This window comes from Balearica regulorum, chromosome 4 (genome assembly GCF_011004875.1).
Source record: "Balearica regulorum gibbericeps isolate bBalReg1 chromosome 4, bBalReg1.pri, whole genome shotgun sequence".
Taxonomy (NCBI): Eukaryota; Metazoa; Chordata; class Aves; order Gruiformes; family Gruidae; genus Balearica; species Balearica regulorum.
In genome coordinates, this window is record NC_046187.1 from 67,596,536 (window position 1) to 67,612,586 (window position 16,051).

A 16,051-nucleotide genomic window follows, 5' to 3' on the forward strand; every position below is an offset into this window, starting at 1 on the left:
TGGAGATGCCGGGGATCGAACCCAGGACCTCCCACATGCGAAGCGGGCGCTCTGCCGCTGAGCTACATCCCCTTCACGCCTGCCAGCAGGACAGACACTCTCCTGCCATGACACGTCTATGACAAGCACAGCCCTGTTGTCCCCTGGGTGCCAGGGGACCCTCTGCAGAAAACAGCATTTGAAGCCTCCTGAGATGGGGGAAGTCAGGACGGCCTCTCCACGGGGGCCTGATCCTGGCACAGGGATGCACTGCAGAGCATTGCCCCTTCCATGTCTCAGCAGGGCAATGGGGCAGAAGGAGGCTCTTGCTGCAGGCGCTGCTCCCACGCTCTGACCCACTCTGGGCTTGATGGAGAGGAGAAAACCCCTGAGCCTCCTCTGCCACCCAGGGCAACACCCGTCTGTCTCCCATCTGTCCCCAGCTCCACAGGGGGAGCAGAGGAACAGGGTGAGGGAAACACCCTCCCTGGGGTGAGGTGTCCCCAGGCTCTGATGGCACCCCAGGGTGTGCGGTGGGGGGACATGGGGACAGAAACCTCTCCCCCCCTCATCCAGGTAGCGGGCCTCCCCCTGCACCACCCGGTCCCCGCCAGCATCCCTGGAGGTGGGGTGAAGGGCAGGCTTCCATCTCCCTGGGGCTGATGCCCAGAGAGGAGCACAGAGGTGTTTCATCAGTCCTTGCAGCAGGCGGGTCAAGGGAGGGGCAAGAAACTCTGCTCAGGCCAGCGTGTGACTACACGTGACGCCCATGCACTGCAGTGGGTGATCCTCAGCACGGCTTGGTCAGCTGTCCTGGGCACATCAGAGGTCTCGCTGCGACAGACCTCCAGAGGAAGGATGCTGCCATTCAGGCCTCAGCTCCAGGGAGTGCCTCTGCCTGGGAGTGGGGGGACAGTGGCCTCTGCTCTGGGAACTGAGAACCAGGTGAAGGGGGGTGTGAGGAGAGGAGCAGTCTGTGCACCATGGAGAATGACAAAGAGGAGAGAGACAGGGACTTTGCAGAGACGGCGCAGTGGAGAGATCTTGATCCCTGTGGAGCAGGGAAGGAGGGAGAGCTGGAGACCACCCCAGAGGAGCAGTGAATGGAGAGTCCTGCCCAGGGGGAGGCTGGGGACTCGTGGTGCTGGAGGAAGACTCCTTCTGAGCTGCAGGTCTGCAGCTACAGAGCAGGGACAGTGCTCTGGCAAGAGGTGAAGGAGCAAGCAGGGCTGGGGCAGGCTGGAGGAAGGCAGGCAGGTCTGGAAAAACCTAAGGGAGAAAATGATTGCTGAAGCCCTGGGTTGAACCAGGGACCTTTAGATCTTCAGTCTAACGCTCTCCCAGCTGAGCTACTTCAGCCCTGCCCCAGCAGCCCTGGTCCCCGTGCCACCCGTGCCAGGCCACAGGCTGGCACCCAGGAGGAGTGCTCCTCAGGGAGGTTCCCAGGGGAAAGCTGTGCCCAGCCCCGAGCAGAGGGGACCTGGCTCCTCCCTGACCCCAAGGCCAGGTGGGCTCCAGGTTTGGTGGAGGCCAGCTTACACTGGCCGTGCCAAGATGTCTGTGGGCCTTGTACAAACGTGACAGTGGTGAAGGGAAACCGGAGGCCAGGCACGTGCAACTGCAAAGGCTGAGGGTGGAAGAAGCGTGGGGCTGGTGGAAGACCTTATCTCCTTCCCCAGGGAAGGTCTCCCCCCACCCTTTTGTCCCTGGCTCCACTTCACTCACTCCTTCATTCCCAACTCCTCTATCTCCTCCCCGCTGAGCAGCGCAGAGGGATGGTGAATGGGGGTTGTGGTCAGTCCATAACAGTTCCTCTCTGCTGCTCCTTCTCTCTAAGACTTTTTCCCATGGGGATCCTCCTATGGGCTACAGTCCTTCAAGACAAACCTGCTCCAGCATGGGCTGTCCTCCATCCAGCATTCTTTCAGAAATTATCCAACATCTTCAGTGTTGAGTCCTCCATGGACTGCAGGGCTTACTTTCCCCACCATGGTCTTCTCCATGGGCCGCAGGGAAATACCTGGCGTACTCCGATATTCACCATAGCAGGAAACTATCTGCTCTTGTGCCTGGAGCACCTCTTCCCCCTCCCTCTTCACCAACCTTGGTGGTTGCTGTTTCTTATATTTTTCATCTCTTACTCCTCTCCCATTCTGGCAGTTGTGTCCTTTCTTAAATACATATTTGTAAAGGTCCTACCAGTTCACTGATGGGCTCGTTTTTGTGCACTGGTGGGTCTGCTTGGAGCCTGCTGGAACCAGCTCTGTCTGGCAGGGAGGCAGCCCCTGGTGTCTTCTCACAGAGGACACCCCTGCAGCCCCCCTGCTGCCAAACCCTGGACACCACCACCAATACACAGTGTAAATCTTTGTCTTGCTGAATGACATCCCCTGCTCTTCCCTCATCCACAAATACAATTTACTCGCTGGGGAGGAAGAGAGAGAACAGAGAAGGCCTTGATGCTGTGCAAACATGGTTCAGCAATAGCTACAACATCGGTGTGTTGTCAAATCTGTTTTGGTGACAAATCCCAAACACAGCACCATGGGGGCTGCCGTGAAGAAAATTACCTCCATCCCAGCCAAAACCAGTACAGTGTGCCTGGAAGAATGTTTCCAGGAGTAGCTGCTCTATCTCCTTCCCAGGGAGAGAGGTGAGGCTGACTGGCCTGTAGTTCCCTGGGTCCTTCTTCTTGCCCTTCTTGAAGACAGGAGGGACATGTGATTTCTTCCACTCTTTGGAGGACTGTATTGTGTGCACACAGGTGAACTGAGGCAAGAGGACTCCCACCACCTGTGGGTTTGTGGCAGATATGGGAGGAAGCTGAGTCCCTGTGACAGATCCACTCGACTGCCTGACCAAACCAGCGGTAGTTTGGTTCAGGGTCAAAGGAGGTAAAGGCCCAGGTGTAACCTGGCCAACAACTTCTCTAGTTCCAGTCTGTTCTCGGAAAACAGGAGCAGAGGGACATGGTGAGCATTGATGTATATGGGCTTGGAAACTGGAACACCCATCATGTGATTAAGACATGAATAACAGGTGGTTCCTCCAAGACTCATTTGTCAAGGAACAAAGAAAGTTGTGGGTACAAGGAGTCTCATGCATGCCTTTCCCATCACATGGAATTTGACTACAAGCCAACCACTTTATTCCATAAATATGGCAGCCTAAGGATATCTTCTTGGGGCTCTCCCTGCTAAGCAGCTGACTGTCCAGTGGTGATCTCTCCTTGAGCTGGGACACCTCTCAAGGTTACTCCTCGAGGCTGAGACCTCTTACCCACTGCAGATCTTTGCTAAGTGACTGATATCATGCTTAACCTTGTGTAACAGTGCACTAAGATTTTGTATTGGTGACTTTGATTCTGTTTTGGTAACTGTGAATCATTGTTACAGCCTCTGTGCGGTAAGGAATAGAGTGATCCTTGCCATCCAACTTTGATAAGGTGCAGTAAAACTGCTTTTGCTGATACCTCTGGAGGTGGTTCTTTAATTGGTCTAAATCACCCATCTGTGACAAATTGGTGTAGTCGGCAGGACTCTGGATCAGGATTTGTGACAGGAGACCTTATTGCAGGCAGACAGTACATAGGGCAGGCTTACGGGAAGAGGGAGAGTTTTTACCAGGGCCTGTAGTGATAGGACAAGAGGCAATGCTTTTAAAGTGGAAGAGGGTAGGTTTAGACTGATCTTAAGGAAGAAATTTTATCTGGTGAGGGTGGTGAGACAGTGGCAGAGGTTGCCCAGAGAAGCTGTGGATGCCCCATCCGTGGAAGTGTTCAATGCCAGGTTGGATGGGGCTTTGAGCAACCTGGTCTAGTGGAGGGTGTCTCTGCACATGACAGGAGGTTTGGAACTAGATGATCTTCAGAGATTTTGTTCCAACCAAAAACATTCAATGATTCTATGATTCTGTTCTTATCAACTTCCCTCTTCTCAGCATCAAGCAGATGAGCAGAGGTACAGCAAGAGAATAGTCAAGGGCTGTGAACACAGGTGCAAGGGAGGGCACCCTGGTGTGATCTACCTCCCAGCCTCACATCACCCTGGGTGCAGATGACCTGGATCCTGCATCTGTGTCGTGGTGTTGTCACTCAGGTCACCAGACCCCTTTGGGAGGCCCTGGGGTGTCTGCCCCACACCAGCTCTGGGCTTTCCTGCAGGTTCGGTGCTGTGTTTGCCCACTGAGTGGAGTTGTGTTTGGCACCCAGGCACCTGGCATGGCACTCGAGTGGCACGAATGGCATGAAAATGTGAGCTCAGAAATACAAGTCTTCGGTGCAGGGATGTGGATGTGTCTTAGCTTTATAGTGACTGGAGCTTTAGTGAGTACACTGGAGAGAGAGAGACCTGGGGCGCTCCTCGCTCTGATCAGCTCAGGAACATATTGCACAAGGCACGTTCAGGTGCCCTAAACCTCTGGGGTCACTGTGGGTGGCCCACAGTATCTGTATCTGTATGGGAGCTCCTGAGTCCCCGCTGAATAAAGGTAAAGGCTCCGAGCAGGGGCTCACACGCTGGTAACTCTGCTGTGCACACCTGAACTGAACCAGGAGGATTCCCAGCTCCTCTGGGTCTGTGAGGCTGAAGTGGGGAGCTAAATCCCGCTTCACCCTGAGGGATTCCTGGTCAGGAGGAGATGCCTCATTGCCTCAGCTGAACCCCTGCCCTGCACAAGGGAAGCCAAGCCCTCCCTGTCCCTGTCTGTGTCTCCTTTTTCTTTCTCATGGGTCAAGAATATCGGTGTCCAGAGGGGGACACTGACACCTGTCATAGAGAACCACCCTCTGCAAGGACCAACCGTGCTGCTGGAATCAGTCTCTCTCCACTGTTGGTGATTGCTTCAGGCGATGTTGCAGCATGTTCCCCAGGGGTGACCCCGGTGCCTTTCAGGAGCTGCCAGCCGCAGAGCCGCAGGGACATCTGCAGTGAGCCCAGAGAGGGCAGAGAAAGGGGTGCCTTGGGCTGGTCCTCTGCTGCTGAGCTGGGCTGGGCTCCTGGGATGGAGGGAGCTCATGGCAAGAGGGCAGTGCTGCAGAGAGACATCTCTGCCCAGGAGCAGCTCCTCTGCAAAGCGCAGCAGGGCTGAGGGCACTGCCTGCAGGCACCAAGTGAGACAGCAGGAGGTTAAAGGCAATCTGGGTGGGGGGATGCTGAGAGCTCACAGAGAAATCTTCACCATTGTGGACATGTTCTGTCTCTGGCTGCAGGGCAATGCACAAGAGTATCCTGACGGGATCTCCCAGACCTGGCACATCCCATGCTTGGTGTGGAGGAGAAGGACGTGCTCTGGAGCAAGGATTTCCTGCTTCACTGTTAGAGGGACAGGGGGGCATGACCCCTGCCTTCTCCCGGGGAAGGCTGCAGGGGTGTGAAGCCAGGTGTACCCCCAGGGGTGCCCAGGGCTCTCCTTCCGAGCAGGTTTCCTGTGCCCTGGGGGGCTGTGTGCTGGGACAGGGACTCAGCCACCTGCCAGGATCAGCACTCAGCCTGCCCGGGGAGCTCACAACAGCACTGGGGGAGAGGCTCTGGGTGGAAGGAGCGATCCTCAGAAGGGCAGAGTCTTTGCTGTTCAGAGGGCGCTGCATGGGTCAGAGCTGTTCACAGCTCCAGATCACCCAAGGACATTTTTGAGGAGGTGCTTCAAGGAGCAGGTCAAGGCAGGGATTAATATAAAGATAAGGAGATTTCCCAAGTCTGACTTTTCAACTTCCTACTCTTGGGCAATGGGAGGGGAGAAATGAAAAAGGAGCTCTCCAGTACAAACAAGTCAGTGAGACTCCTGGACTGTCACTTTGAGTGATCACTAGGTCTACCAAGAGCCTCCTAAAGTGCCTGCAGCCACTTCTCTTCCTATGGACAGCACCTGCATCACCTTTGCTGGACTCACCAGGGTTGTTCTGACCTGCCCTTTTGCACCTGCCAACAAGAACGTGCACCCAGCCAGTGCCCTGAGAACAGACATGTTTGTGTAGGGCCCAGGTGAGTGCAGAGAGGTTGGGATGGGGTCTGTGAGAGGTGATGGGAAAAAGACATGGGAAAGGGAAACATCTCCCAGGAGGAAAATCTCCAGGCAGCAGGGATACGATCAGGAATGAGAGGAAATGAAACCCAGAAATGTTGTGGGAGGGAGAACTCAGAAAACTCGGTATCATCCCCTCCACTGCAGACCCCTTCCTCTGAGAAAGCCCTCTGCCTCCTTTCCCTCCAAGCAAAGCCTCTGTCCCTCAGGGCAGTGAACATGAACCACCTCCTCTGCAGCCAGAGCCCCAGCAGAGCTGTGGTGCAGCTCTCCAGCCACGTGTCCATTTCCTTCTGCTGAGCAAGGGGCTTAGAGCAGCTGCTGAGCAATGTTGATGCCTGGGAGGTGGTCTGAACCATTGAGTAAGGGTAACGCTTTCCTGGGTGCCTGGCTATCTTGTGAGTCCCTGCCTGGAGTACTGCATCCAGCCCTGGGATCCCCAGTACAAGAGAGACATGGAGCTGTTGGAGAGAGTCCAGAGCAGAGCCATGAGGATAATCAGAGGGCTGGAGCACCTCTTCTGTGGCAAAAGGCTGAAAAAGTTGGGGTTGTTCAGCCTGGAGAAGAGAAGGCTCCAGGGGGACCTTATAGCAGCCTTCCAGTACCTGAAAGGGGCTACAGGAAAGCTGGAGAGGGACTGTTTACAAGGGCATCTAGTGATAGAAAAGGGTTGATGGCCTTAAGGTGAAGAAGGGTAGATTTAGATTAAATATAAGGAAGAAATTCTTCACTGTGGGTGGTGAGGCACTGGCACACGTTGCCCAGAGAAGTTGTAGATGCCCTGTCCCTGGAAGTGTTCAAGGCCAGGCTGGATGGGGCTTTGGGCAACCTGGGCTAGTGGAAGGTGTCCCTGCCTATGGCAGAGGAGTTGGAACTAAATGATCGTTAAGGTCCCTTCCAACCCAAACCATTCTATGATTTCCCCATGTTTCTCCACTTGTCTGTGTTATCGCTGTTGCTACCTTGTTCTAGCTGTCAGGCTCTCTGGGGATGGAGTTTCAGCTGCAGGGGCACACACTGACATTGTGAGTCCTCCCGTACAGGTGTGTCCATGGAACTGAGGTGTCCCAGCTTTCACCTGTGGGGCTGTGGGGAATGCAGCCTGTGGGGCTGGGGAATGAGCTGGTTTTTTGTTAATCAGATGCCACCGTTAGGACACTTGGTTATCTCCTTGAGTTGTCCTTCCCAGCTGTGAGCTGCCCTCCAAAATACAAACCTGTCCCATAGCCGCTTTGTGTTATCTGAAAGTCCCACAGAGAAGGACAGCGACGCTACAACCAAGGAAATGCTGTTGGGCTGGTGAAATGATCCATGTGTGTCCTTGGCTAGCAGTGGGGTGCTGAGAGCTTGAGAAAGGGTGAGACCTTTAGTGGTCTGCAGTGGGTGCCTCTGCTCTCAGCAGTGTCTGGTGACTTTTCAGGGTAACATGGGAGTGTGATCACCCTCCATCTGAAAATGGTGTATTCCAGGGTAGATGGGAACAAGACGAAGGGACAGACCAGCTCCCCTCACTCTGCTCTAAGCCACAGTCAATCCTCTTGCTTTGCAGGACTTGCTGTGTTCTCCCTGAGTGCAGAAGAAATCCTGAAGGTCTCTGACATCTGAGCACACTCCCCAGGTGAGATGGGGGGAGCTGTAAAAACCCCAAACACCTCAAACTGCATTTGTCCTCCCTGTTCCTCAGCACTGGGATGTCAGATGCTGACAAGGGCTTCTGCGTTAGGGGCATTTTCATTGGACAAAGTCAAACACCAGGACTGGCCTCCGACCCCACTGTTCCCATGAACCCACTGCTGCAGAGCAGGGCTGACTCCTCACCATCCTGCAGGCAGAGGCCCTGCTCCTCACGGCACACTGAGCCAAGATCAACCAGGGCTCCAGCCACAGAGCTGAGGAACGTCTCATCGAAAAAGAAAAGGCTGTGTGTGTAGCAGGGGGAGTATCTATAGGACATGGCTTTGAGTTCGCTCAGAGAAATCTCCCCTAATTTATTGTGTTATCTTTTGTGATCAGTGCCCCGTGCTCAGAGGCAGCAAATGTCCAACAGCAGCTCCATGAATGAGTTCCTCCTCCTGGCATTCGCAGACACACGGGAGCTGCAGCTCTTGCACTTCTGGCTCTTCCTGGGCATCTACCTGGCTGCTCTCCTGGGCAATGGCCTCATCATCACTGCCATCGCCTGCCACCACCACCTCCACACCCCCATGTACTTCCTCCTCCTCAACCTCTCCCTCCTCGACCTGGGCTCCGTCTCCACCACTGTGCCCAAAGCCATGGCCAACTCGTTCTGGGACACCAAGGCAATCTCCTACACAGGATGCACTGCCCAGCTCTTTTCTTTTATCCTCATGATCTCAGCAGAGTATTCTCTCCTCACCGTCATGGCCTATGACCGCTACGTTGCCATCTGCCAACCCCTGCACTACGGGACCCTGCTGGGCAGCAGAGCTTGTGTCCACATGGCAGCAGCTGCCTGGGGCAGTGGGTTTCTCTATGCTGTGCTGCACACGGCCAAGACATTTTCTATACCACTCTGCCAGGGCAATGCCCTGGACCAGTTCTTCTGTGAAGTCCCCAACATCCTCAAGCTCTCCTGCTCAGATGCCTGCCTCAGGGAAACTGGGCTCCCTGTGGTTGGTACTTGTTTATTCTTTGTGTGTTTTGTTTTCATTGTGCTGTCCTATGTGCAGATCTTCAGGGCCGTGCTGAGGATCCCCTCTGAGCAAGGATGGCACAAAGCCTTTTCCATGTGCCTCCCTCACCTCGCTGTGGTCTCCCTGCTTGTCAGCACTGCCACGTTTGCCTACTTTAAGCCCCCTTCCATCTCCTCCCCATCCCTGGACCTGGTGGTGACTGTTCTGTACTCGGTGGTGCCTCCAGCAGTGAACCCCCTCATCTACAGCATGAGGAACCAGGAACTCAAAGATGCTCTGAAGAAGCTGAAGAAACTGTTGAGATGGTTCTTTGAGCTTCAGGGAGTTAAAATCTCTCCCGTCCTTCAGTAGTCTGTCTCAATGCCTCTTTGGCCAACTCTTTCATTTTCTTTATATCTGTCCTTTCCTATCTGTCTGTCTCAAAGAGTTCTTGTATGCATGGTCCTTGTGGAAGGCAGAGCTCAGCAGGTACTGCTTGCCCTTAGCATACAGTTGAGGTGTGTGGTTTATGGTTTCCTGAATTGAGCCATATTTTACTTTTGTTTCTTGGTAATGAAGAGAAATCTTTCTGTGTCTCTGAGCAGCCAGTTCTCTGAGGAAAGCAGGTGAGTGTTGGTTCAAAGGAGCTGTACTATCCAGCTGCACAATTCAGTGGAGAAGTCTGATGTCAGTCTGATGCAAGTCCTAGGCGGCCGTGTGACAGGTGCACTCAACTCCTTAATCAAAGTAGCAGTGGTTTGGTACGGGCTCCGAAGGAGGTAAAAGCCTGAGCCACAGCCGGGCCACAAACTCTTGTTCTCTGAAAACCCACAAAGGAGCAGAGTGACACAGTGACCATCGATGCATATGAGCTTGGAACACCCATCATGCTATTAACACATGAATAGCAGGTGGCTTTTCCAAGACTCAATTATCAAGGAACAAAGAAACTTGTGGGTACAAGGAGTCTCATGCATGCCATTCCCATTGCATGGAATTTGACTATGAACCAACCGCTTTATTCCATACATATGAATTTATTCCCAACCTAAATGAGCCTTCTTTGAGCTCTCCCTGCTAAGCAGCTGGCTGCATGGTGGTGATCTCTCCTTGAGCTGGGACACCTCTCAAGGTTGCTCCTTGAGGCAGAGAGACCTTTTACCAAGGGCAGATCTTTGCGAAGTGACTGATAGCATGCTGAATTAATACTAATGAAACATTACTAGTCCGTGTTGTTACTCAATATTAATTATTACAATCTTTGCATATATAATCCCTTAGACATAAACCCTTGACCAAGTCTGGGACTAGGATTGGACCTAGCTGCACTAGACTCCTCTGAGTGGGAGTTTAGAAAGCAAGGCTCTCCTCTCTGAACCTCGTGACTCAACGGGAGGGTCTTCCTTACTCTTTGTATTTCTTCCAGTAGACATAAACCGTTGATCAAGTCTGAGACTAGGATTGGACTCAGTTCCACCTAAGCACTATCAGGAGTTTACAAAGCAAGAAGGTCCACTCTGAACCTTGTGATTCAATGGAAAGGTCTTCCCTACTCTTCTGTGTTTCTGGTCTCTGTGAGAATCATTCTAACTCGATTCTAACCCAATTCTCCTTTGTATGTTTCTTCCATGCAGTAAGGAATAGAGTGAACCTCGCCATCAGACTTTAAGTCCCACTTTTGCAACGTCGTATTACACGCTCTTTTGCTAATACCTTTGCCAGTAGTTCCTTAAGCGATCTGAACTTTGTTAAATTCCACTGAATTTCTTGAACTCTGTCAAATTATTGTTTTAGCTCAACAAAACATATTGCTGCTTCTCTCTTTTGAGTGAGGTGCATTCCACTCTTTCACAACAGGCCAATGAAGGAACTGGTGGGGTTGGGGAGGTGAAGGGAAAGGATGTCCATACAGTGCTGGAGCTCAAGGAGACTGCTTTTCCTACCTGCCAGGACCTCCTTAGGTGGCCATCTGCATCAATATGACCTGGAGAATGCTGCTATCACCTCTTCTTTGTAACCCAAAAAGTAATTAGAAACCCCTTTAAACAGCAAAAATCCTCTTCCGTTAAATGCTCATTGAAGTATCTCTCTTTAGCTACCAATTCGCTTAAAAAGTCTTGGAGTCTTGATGAAAATTACAGGAAAAGACAAAGCACTTCTGGATTGCCTACAGTGTGCCATGCTACTTTTTCAGGGTGGTTGAAGTCTCCCAGCAGGATGAGAGCCTGCAAGAATGATGCATCCAATCAGACATTAGGTAGTCAGGTAGAAGTGACGTCACAAGAATGTGTCCCTGTCATGTGCCTACTGCTGTCTTCTCAGGTAGTCTCACAGAAGTGACTTCACATGCATCGACCACAGCCATGAGCCTCTTGCAAGCAGACTCTCACCTGCAGAGACAAAAGGACATCATAATCAACGTCCAAGTGATGATCCTGCTGGCCTATCAGGTATTGAGGCAGAAGTGATGTCATCATGAACATCCAAGCCAAGTGCCTGCTGGCCTTTCAACATCCTCAGATAGAAAGTGACCTCAGAAGACTCAGCTGTGAGCCTTCTCTGGCCTATCACCTGCAGAGACAGATGTGACCTCACAATCCACATCCAAGTCTACTGGTGACAGATGGAGCCCGCCTGTCTCAAAGGGGGAAAAGGATTCTAGCCCAGGAGTTGGCAGGACTCGTGGAGAGGGCTTTAAACTAGATCTGAAGGGGGAAGGGAATAGAACCAGGCTTGCTAGAGATGAGCCTGGGGCACCATGTCAGAGGTGGGGGTTAGACCAATAGCCCAGCTGAAGTGTAACTACATTGCTGGTGACGAGCTATGGGAAGGCAGGCCACAATCAGAGGGACTGTGCGCTAGTAAGATTCTTCAGTCTGCTCCACGAGGTGCTGGGCACGTGGAAGCACATCTGAAATGCTTCTATACCAATGCACGCAGCATGAGGAACAAGCAAGAAGAGCTAGAAGCCTTGGCTCAGTCCCAGTGCTATGACGTCATTGGCATAAGTGAAACCTGGTGGGAAGAGTCCTGTGACTGGTGTGCTGTGACAGATGGTTACAGGCTCTTCAGAAGAGACAGGCAGGGCAGGAGAGGTGGGGGATGGCGCTCTGTGTAACAGAGGGGCTGGACTGTACGGAGCTGTCGGTCAGCAATGACATGGTTGAGAGCATCTGGGTAAGGATTAAAGGACAAGCAAATAAGGGGGATGTCGTTGTGGGAGTCTACTGTAGACCAGCCAGCCAGGATGACGCCCCTGATGAATTATTCTTTAAGGAACTAAGAGAGGCCTCTAGATCCACTGCCCTTGTCCTTATGGGGGACTTCAACTCGCCAGACGTCAACTGGGAACACCACACAGCTGATACCAGCAGGTCCAGGAGTTTCCTGAAACACCTCGAGGACAACTTCCTGGTACAGGTATTAAAGGAGCCGATGAGGAAAGGTGCCCTCCTAGATCTGTTACTCGTGGACAAAGGTCTCATGGGGGAAGTGGCGATTGGTGGCCGCCTTGGCCATAGTGACCATGAAGTGGTAGAATTTAAAATCTTTGATGACAGGAGGAAAACTGCCACCAAAACATCAACTCTGGATATGGGGAGAGCAGACTTCAGGCTGCTCAGGGAACTAGTCAGTCAGGTCCCCTGAGAAACTGCTCTGGAAGGCATTGGGGTCCATCAGTGCTGGTCACTTTTTAAGGGCCACCTCCCAAGAGCTGAGGAACAGGCAATTCCAAAATGCCACAAGTCAAGCAGGCAGGGCAGAAGGCCGGCTTGGCTGAACAGGGATCTCCTTCTAGAGCTTAGGCAGAAAAAGAAAGTGTATGGCCACTGGAATCAGCGTCAGGCAACGTGGGAGGACTACAGGGATGCTGCTCGCCTTTGTAGGGAGAAAATTCATGTGGCCAAAGCTCAGTTAGAGTTGAAGCTGGCCAGTACTGTGGGGGACAATAAAAAGGGCTTTTTAAAATACGTTAATAACAAAAGGAGGACCAGAGACAATATTGGCTCATTACTTGACAAGAATGGTCACCTTACAAGCAGGGCCATAGATAAAGCAGAGACGTTTAATGCCTTCTTCACCTCTGTCTTCAACACTGATGATGGGCTCTGGGACCCCAGTTGCCCTGAGTTGGAAGCCCATGACTGCGGTAACGATAAACTCCCAGCTGACCCCGAACTTGTGCGGGACTTGCTGCTCCACCTGGATGCATACAAGTCCATGGGGCCCGATGGGATTCATCTCAGGGTGCTCAGAGAGCTGGCTGATGTCATTGCGAGACCTCTCTCAATTATTTTTCAATGGTCTTGGGAATCTGGAGAGGTCCCAGTTGACTGGAAGCTGGCAAACGTTGTTCCAGTCTTCCAGAAGGGCAAGAAAGAAGACCCTGGTAATTACAGGCCTGTCAGTCTCACTTCAGTGCCTGCTAAAATTATGGAGAAAATTATGCTGGGAGTTATCAAAACACACCTGTAGGACAATGCAGTCATTGGTCACAGCCAACACAGGTTCGTGAGAGGAAGGGCCTGTTTAACAAACTTAGTTTCCTTTTACAACAAGGTCACCCATCTAGTTGACCAAGGGAAGCCAGGTGATGTCATTTTTTTAGATTTCAATAAAGCTTTTGATACTGTCTCTCACAGTATCCTTCTGGACAAAATGTCCAGCATACAGTTTGACAAAAACGTAGTGCGATGGGTGAGCAACTGGCTGACAGGTCGGGCCCAAAGAGTTATGGTAAACCGGGTGACATCAGGCTGGCAGCCAGTCACTAGTGGGGTTCCCCAGGGCTCCATTTTAGGGCCAGTTCTTTTTAATGTTTTCATAAACGACTTGGATGTAGGACTAGAAGGTGTTGTGAGCAAGTTTGCAGATGACACCGAATTGGGAGGAGCTGTTGATTCCGTCGAGGGTGGAGAGGCCTTGCAGAGAGATCTGGATAGATTGGAGAACTGGGCAATCACCAACCGCATGAGGTTTAACAAGGGCAAGTGCTGGATTCTGCACCTGGGAAGGGGCAACCCTGGCTATACATACAGACTGGGCGATGAGATGCTGGAGACCAGCCATGCTGAAAGGGACTTGGGGGTCTTGGTCAACAGCAAGTTGAACATGAGTCAACAGTGTGGCCAGGCTGCCAGGAAGGCCAACCGTATCCTGGGGTGCATCAAGCACAGCATTGCTAGCTGGTCTAGGGAAGTGATTGTCCCACTCTACACTGCGCTGGTGTGGCCTCACCTTGAGTACTGCGTGCAGTTTTGGGCACCACAGTACAAAAAGGACATAAAACTATTGGAGAGTGTCCAAAGGAGGGCAGCAAAGATGGTGAAGGGTCTAGAGGGGAAGACGTATGAGGAGAGGCTGAAGTCCCTTGGTTTGTTCAGCCTGGAGAAGAGGAGACTGAGGGGAGACCACATCACAGCCTACAACTTCCTCACTACAGGGAGCGAAGGGGCAGGCGCTGATCTCCTCCCTCTGGTGACCAGTGACAGAACCCGAGGGAATGGAATGAAGCTGCAACGGGGGGAGGTTTAGGTTGGATATCAGAAAAAGGTTCTTCACTGAAAGTGTGGTCGGGCACTGGAACAGGCTCCCTAGGGAAGTGGTCACAGCACTGAGCTTGACTGAGTTCAAGAAGCGTCTGGATAATGCTCTCAGTCATATGCTCTGATTCAGCTGGTCCTGTGTGGAGCCAGGAGTTGGACTTGATGATCCTTGTGGGTCCCTTCCAACTTAGGATATTCTACGATTCTATGATTATATGTTCTGGATTTTGTCACTTATTCAGAGCTTTACAAAGCTGCAAGACATTTCTCTGGCATGTCCTGAGAGACAATGGGTAAATTTACACTACTCCAGTTCAGGGAGTTGCCTTCAACCACCAGGACAGTGTAGGAACGTTGACTGTGAATGCATTTCATGAGGTCAGCTTGTGTCATGGTTTTACTCCAGCTGACAGCTGAGCACCGCGCAGCCACTTGCTCACTCCCCCACAGTGGGATGGGGGACAGAATCAGAAGAGCCAAAAGTGAGAAAACTTGTGGCCTGAGATAAAGACAGTTCAATAAGTAAAGCAAAAGCCACATGTGCAAGCAAAGCAAGACAAGGACTTCATTCCCCACTTCCCATGCGCAGGCAGGTGTTCAGCCATCTCCAGAAAAGCAGGGCTCCATCACGCATAATGGTGACTTGGGAAGAAAACCACCATCACTCCAAAAGCCACGCCCCTCCCCGTCCTTCTCTTCCCCAAGCCCCTTATAAGGTGAGCATGATGTTATATGGTATAGAATATCCCATTGGTCAGCTGGGGTCAGCTGTCCTGGCTGCGTCCCCTCCCAACTTATTGTGCACCCCCAGCCATCCTACTGGCGGGGAGGTGTGAGGAGCAGGAAAGGCCTTGACTCTGTGTCAGCTCTGCTCAGCAACAACAAAAACATCTCTGTGTAACAAAAACATCTCTATGTTATCAACACTGTTTCCAGCACAAATCCCAAACACAGCCCCAGACTGGATGCTGGGAAGACAATTAACTCTGTCTCAGCTGAAACCAGGACAGCTCATGATCCAGCCTCTGGTCCACAGCAGCAGCCAGACCGACCCTGACCGAGTGGAGATTTTCCAGCAGTGGCCAGAAGGGTGGTCGGGGCCTGGAGCACGTTATGCCCAAGGAGAGGCTGAGAGACCTGCCGTGTTTTGAGAAATCCCTCAGAGCCAAACACTGGAGCAAGGGCCCAGGGGAGATGGTGGGATTTCCGCCAGTGGAGATATTCCAAATTTGTTGAGACAAGGCCCTGAGCACCTGATCTATCAGCAGCTGTCTGTGGAGGGGTTAGGACTAGAGACCAATGAAAAGATTTTCCTTTTTCAAAGAGTCTTTCTGTGTGCCAGCCCTTCTACAACACTGACAGCTCCCACCCAGCTGAAAGCACTTTGGGAGACGATGGTTCCCCTCTTGTACCCAGAAGAACCATAGTGTGAGGACATCCCCCAAGGCTCACACGTGCAGCCAGCACAGCGTGAGGCACTCATCCCCAGGGAAGCATTCCTGGGCTGCTGCTTAGAACCTGCTGTGGGCTGAGGACCATCACAGCCCATCGCCAAGGGCAGCGTGTCCAGGATCTCCTGGGACTGTGCAGGCAGGCCATGGTGCCCAGCTCCAGCAGAGACACCCACGGCAGGTCCCTGCATGGGCTCAGAGCAGGGCACATGGAGACACCCAACAGCCAGCGCAGAGGCACTGTGGCAATGCCTATAGGCTGACAGCGGGCTGAAGAGCGTGGGGCAAGAAGAGGAGACCTCCTCAGCTGGGCTGGCCAAGCCCTGCTGCCCAACATGGCCCCCCGGCCCTGCAGTGCAGGCACTAGATAGAGCAGGGTGCGTTCATGGGGTGGGGAAACATCTCCAGCAGCAAATTCCCC

General features: G+C 52.5%; 2 non-coding genes and 1 pseudogene across 2 annotated transcripts; 1 reads left to right on the forward strand and 2 right to left on the reverse strand.

Annotated features, from left to right (window-relative positions):
• On the reverse strand, positions 1–72 carry TRNAA-CGC (transfer RNA alanine (anticodon CGC)). Its single transcript has one exon. It is a non-coding gene; the product is annotated as a tRNA-Ala (tRNA).
• A 450-nt stretch (positions 73–522) lies between these two features.
• On the forward strand, positions 523–8,853 carry LOC142601587 (olfactory receptor 14A16-like; annotated as a pseudogene).
• Positions 1,266–1,338, reverse strand: TRNAF-GAA (transfer RNA phenylalanine (anticodon GAA)). The gene has a single exon. It is a non-coding gene; the product is annotated as a tRNA-Phe (tRNA).
• Positions 8,854–16,051: the final 7,198 nt, after the last annotated feature.